Consider the following 6,000-nt stretch of genomic DNA (forward strand, 5'->3'; position numbering starts at 1 on the left):
GGGCATGTTAACCAGATAGTCTCCAGTTTCATTTTTGTTAGCAGTCCATGAAAAAAAACTAGCCTTGGAGGATGAGAGGAAAGTAGAATTCAGTATGTGTGGAGGCACAACTTTGCACAGTCATGTTACATGCAGAAAACAAATTGATATGACAAAATGGAGTAGAAGAGACAAATGTCATTTTTTGGTCTACAACCAGGAGGTAAGCCTTTTGGTGCACTGTTGACTGTGCTTTTCCGGCAAAATCTTTGTAGTATTTGCTTGCCTGAGAAGTGAGATGGAAAACGTACCTTCTGTGTCTGTCCCTAGCACCAGGCTGAGTTTTGGTGTTGAGTGATCTGCCTGTGATCAGAAGCTAGTGAAGTCACAGTTCCAAGGTTTTAATTCAGTTCTCTCTAACACCAAACCTTTCCCAAAGGTTCAACTAGTGAGTTTCCCATTTCCTGCTTTTATGACAATGTGATTTAAATAAAGTTGATTTATATGTGTTTCCTGATTATATATATACAGATAGTTATAGATAGATAGGTGAGTATTAGCACTCCCCAGTTGATGAGTATAGATGTCACTCCTAGAATCGTCTGGTACTTTGGAGATTCTCTTCTGGGGTTCTCTACTGTCAGCCCAGAAGGCTGTTCATGTCCAGGTGAAGTGAGATGACCACATTCTTTGTGGTCACATTATAGTTCTGACCACCTCCCCCCCCAACCCATCCCCGCCCCACATCAAGAAATCTGGATGATCTAGACCAGGGGTCAGGAAATGAAAGCCCATGAACTAATCTCAGTCAGCTGCCTGTTGTTACTTTTTTAAATAGTTGGGGGAAAAACTCAGAAGAATAATATTTTGTGTCACATGAAAAGTATATGAAATTCACATTGTCTATAATGAAAGCTTTACTGGAGTGCACCTATCCTTATCTGTTTACATATTGTCTGTGGCTGCTGACAGTGACAGGGTTGAGTGGTTGCAATGGAGACCATCTGACCCATGTGGCCTAAAGTACTTACTGTCTGGCCCTTTACAGGAAGAGTTTGCTAACCCTTCCTCCGGATACGCTAACATACAGGCTGATGTCTGTCATGCCATATGCTTTTGCTGTTAAGCTACTGATTTGGAAACAAAATTTTGTAGTAGGTCATATACTCAGAACTATTCAAAGTGGAAAGTGTGCTGGCTGTTTTATAAGATAAAGTCTTTGATTCCACAGAAAAATTTGGAAAGATATCTTATTTTTGGAAAAGGAGAAAGAAAGGAAAGCATTCCAGAATCCAATCACTGATTCTTTTGTTTTGTTTGAATCAGGATCTCCCTCTGTCACCCAAGTTGGAGTGCAGTGGCATAATCACAGCTCACTGCACTGTAGCCTCGACCCCCTGGGCTCAAGCAATCCCCCTGCCTCAGCCTCCCAAGTGTCTGGGACTGCAGGAATGCACCACCACACATTTAAAAAAAATTTTTTTTTTCTTTTTGTAGAGACAAGGTCTTGCTAGGTTGCCTAGGCTGGTCTCCAAACCCTGAACTCCCAAAGTGCTGGGATTACAGGTGTGAGCCACCACGCCCACCAATCACTCTTCTTTAAAGCATGCATCATTGACCTTTAGGGTGCTTCATTGAGTAAATGTACTACTTTGACTTTAAAATAACATTTTTCTAGAGCCATGTTTGAATTTTAAACCTTGAAAGTTATTCTTCGAGAATTTTCTAAGTATGATTTCTGGTTGGGAATTAGGCGTGAAAAGAATCATGGTGAGGAAATCCATTGATAGCCTTGGACAGTGAGAAACTAGAAATAACACACTTCTCATTCAAGATCTTTGATTCAAATATACCATAGAAAAGTTTAAAATCCTCCCGGCCTCTAGGATGCGATTGGATACTATGCCCTGATTTGACCCCATTTCATTCAGATTAATATAAATATGCAGTTCAAGACTTTGAGGCATTGAATGATGTTCCCTGATAGTTTTGTGTAATGTAAACATTATTCAGTTAAGCACTTAAGAGTTGAGAAATATTCAGGGAATAAAAGTGAGTGAAATAACTCATAAAAGAAAAACTTGCTCCCTTGGGACACTTTCTGGTGTCATTGCCATCCTGGGTTGAAATGCTGAGTAGAGACTGCAATTGATCTGAATAAAGTAGAAATTGCATTGAAGTAATGAAACAGAGACCTTTCAGATCAAGAAAACACTTCGGCAGCCTATAGTCCTAGCTACTCAAGAGGTTGGGGTAAGAGGATCACTTGAGTCCAAGAGTTCAGGGCTCTGAGTGCAATAATTTTACCTGTGAACAGCCACTGTACTTTAGCCTGGGCAATATAGCAAGACCCCTCTTTAAAAAAAAAAAAAAGGTAAATTTGTTCTTCCTCAATTAAAAAGAAGTCCAAAATGTTAACTTTACACAATTTCTACACTTTTTTTTTTTTTTTTTTTTTTGCTGGATAATGGACACTTGGTGTTTTCTGACTAATGGAAACATCAATATCATATCAAGTTGTAACTAACTGGCCAGTTACTTTGGAAGACAAAAAATGTCTCTGCTCTGAACATGATGCAGCTTGTTACTCTCCAGATAGTGCCTTTGATTGAAATTAAGGTCTATGCCTTTTTAAGGATGTTATTCCTGATGCCGTCAGAAATCTATGGTTCCTTATTTATCTTTTATATAATACAATGTAATATTCAGATTTAAAGTAAAATAAGTATATGAATTAAGTTTTGGTAAAGCCATTTCATGACCAGCTTGATGAACGTGTTAGTGCCAGACATTGACAGCTAACATTTCATGAAATCAATGATTTACTTCTTAAAGCAATGAGTTTTAGCTTGAAAATCACAGCTGCTCTCTTATTAATAAAACAGTATGTTTTTAAAATTAATTTAATTCTACTGAAATGAAAATCTCTGGTTAAAAGTGCAGTGGCTTCTATTTATAATCCAAGTTTTTGCGTCACATCATCAACCTGTCCCTTCTTTTCACTCCAAAGAAGAGATGACGGAATAATGCATTTGCCATTCTGCAGAGATGCAAAGTTGTAACGTATTTCATTCTGCTGGTGGAATTTTTTTATTGTAACATTGTATGATACCCTGAAATGTTTACTTGTGCCTTTGCTTTAAACAATTAAAGTTTTTCATTTTTTAAGAACTTCTGTTTCCTTAAGCCATTCATTCCACTTGCAAAGGGGAGGGACATTGAAGCCCTGAGCGAATGCTTGGCCTCATACGAGATTTTCACTGGTGAGGCTGAAGTTTCGTGCGTGGAGGGACCACACCCACCAGGTTGTCCCACGTATTTTCAGTATTTTTTCATTTAGTGAAAGACCAGATGGCTAGATGTGTTTCCTTCAGGAACACAGTAATTTTTTGAAAATACCAGTGGCAACATTTTCCTCTCAAGTTGTATTTTAGGTGATTCAGTTAATTAGCATTGCATTCAATAAATTCAATCACAGTGGAATATGAGTCTACCCTTAGAACTTGTAAAAGTTATGCCTTCCGCATCCTTATCACCATGTCTAGGTCATTTCGTTCAGAAGCAATTCGCTGTATGGTCTGCTTTATTCCCCAAAGGATTTATGGCACTTTCTGAAGATGCATGAAATAGATGACAAGCTAGCTGTAATCCAGGGGTCTCCACCTTGATGCTATTGTCATTGGAAAGGGGCCAAGTAACTCCTTGTTGCAGGAGGCTGTCCTGCACGTTGTAGAGTAGTTTGCAGCATCCGTGGCCTCTACCCACTAGATGCCAGTAGCTCTCCCTGCTTTAGGTGTGACGATCCAAAATTTCTCCGGACATTGTCAGATGGCACCAACAGGAAAGAGAATGGTTGAGAACCACTGCTATAAATGTAGAGGTGTCAGAAAACAGCCACTAGGGCCAAACATAAAAATACATACACCTACTGGAGACACATCACAAGTTGGACTGTATTTCTAGAAGTCAGTGAAGAATGTAGAACCTGATCCACAATAAGGTACCACTTCACACCCACTGAGATGGTCATTCAAAAAGGGAAAGCCGGACGTGGTGGCTCACGCCTGTCATCCCAGCACTTTGTGGGAGGCCAACGTGCCAGGATTGCTTGAACCCAGAAGTTCAAGACTAGCCTGGGCAACATAGCAAGACCTTGTCTCCCAAAAAAATCAAAAAATTAGCCAGGCATGGTGGCATGCACCTATAGTCCCAGCTACTCGGGATGCAGAGGTGAAAGGATCACCTGAGCCCAGAAGGTCAAGGCTGCCATGAGCCATGATTGTCATGAGCATGCCACCGCACTAGCCTGAGAAGCAGTGAGACCCCAACTCAAAAAATAAGGTGGGGGAGGGAGAAAAAGGTTGGCAAGGAGGACATGAAAAAACTAGAACCCTTGTGAACTGGAACCTGGTGTTAGGAACGTAAAATGGTGCAGCCATGCAGAAGACAGTTTTGTGTCTCCTCAAATTAAATGTAGAATTACTCTAGGACCTACAATTCATAATCAAAGTAACGACCAGATACTTGTACACCAATGCTCACAGCAGCATTATTCACCATAGCCAAAAGGTGGGAACAACCCACATGGCATCAACAGATGAACGGATAGATTGTGGCATATACTGTACATACAGTGAAATAGTTCAACCATAAAAAAAGAATGAAGCTGGGCTCGGTGGCTCAGCCTGTAATCCTGCGCCTTGGGAGGCTGAGGTGAGTGGATTGCCTGAGCCCGTGGGTTCGAGACCCGCCTGGGCAACTTGGCAAGACTTCATCTCTACAATAAATCAAAAAAAAAAATCAGCCGGGCATGGTAGCACATGCCTGTAATTCCGGCTACTCGGAAGGCTGAGGCGGAAGGATCGCCGGAGCCCAGCAGGTCGAGTTTGCGGTGGCCACTGCACTCCAGTCTGGGCGACAGAGTGAGATTCCAACTCAAAAAAAAAAATGGGGATGGGGGTTAAAATGGAACAAATTAGACACTTAAGTGGAACTTAGAGTCAACCTACAAAGGTATTCAGATAAAGATATTTAGAAAGGAAAAACAGTAAATCCTGCAGAGTTATAAAATGTACAGTCTCCACGAAATTTTTTAAAATGTTGAGGCATAAATTTCTAGCATTAGCCTGGGATGCAAACCTTGGGTGGATGAATCCTGGACAAATTACAGAACACTTTGGTGACCCCCTTGCTGCTCCCTCCACATGCCAGAATCCCACCAGGGCCATGCCCTTCCTGGGATGGTCTCTTGCAAGAGACCAAGGCGGCACCCCCCACTTCAGGTGTCTGCATGGCCATCACCTGCACAGGAAGCCTCTTCTGATCCTCCTTTGAAAAACCCTCTTCCCAGCTTTACTTTTCTCTGCAGCACTGATGACTATCTGACATCTGACACGTTGTACGTATTCATGTGTTCATTGTCTCCTCACACCGGAATGTAAACTTCATGAGTACAGAGACTTTCCTCTCTCCCCAGTATTTGCAGCAGTGCCTTGGCTCCCAATAAATGATGTGTTGAATGAATGAATATGTCACTTCACCTCAGTTTCTTCACTATTAAAATGGGATAAACAGCCCAGGTGCAGTGGGTGGCTCACACCTGTAATCCCAGCACTTTGGAAGGCTGAAGCAGGAGGATTGCTTGAGCCCAGGAGTTCAAGATCAGCCTGGGCAACATAGTGAGAGCTCATCTCTACAAAAAAAAAATTTTAATTAGCTGGGCATGGTGGCACATACCTGTAGTCCCAGCTGCTCGAGAGGCTGAGGCAGAGGGATTGCCTGAGCCCAGGAGGTCGAGGCAGCAGTGAGCCGTGATTTTGCCACTGCATTCCGGCCTGGGCAACAGAGACCCCCACTCAAGAGAGAAATTGATTAAATAAATAAAATGAGATAAACGACATGTGAAATACAAATCCTCAGCCTGTATCCCGCGCTTTTGGGAGGCTGAGGTGAGTGGATTGTCTGAGCCCGCGGGTTTGAGACCCACCTGGGCAGCGAGACCTCATCTCTACAATAAATAAA

The sequence above is a fragment of the Carlito syrichta genome, unplaced genomic scaffold (genome assembly GCF_000164805.1).
Source record: "Carlito syrichta isolate Samal-C Ts95f unplaced genomic scaffold, Tarsius_syrichta-2.0.1 Scaffold302314, whole genome shotgun sequence".
Taxonomy (NCBI): Eukaryota; Metazoa; Chordata; class Mammalia; order Primates; family Tarsiidae; genus Carlito; species Carlito syrichta.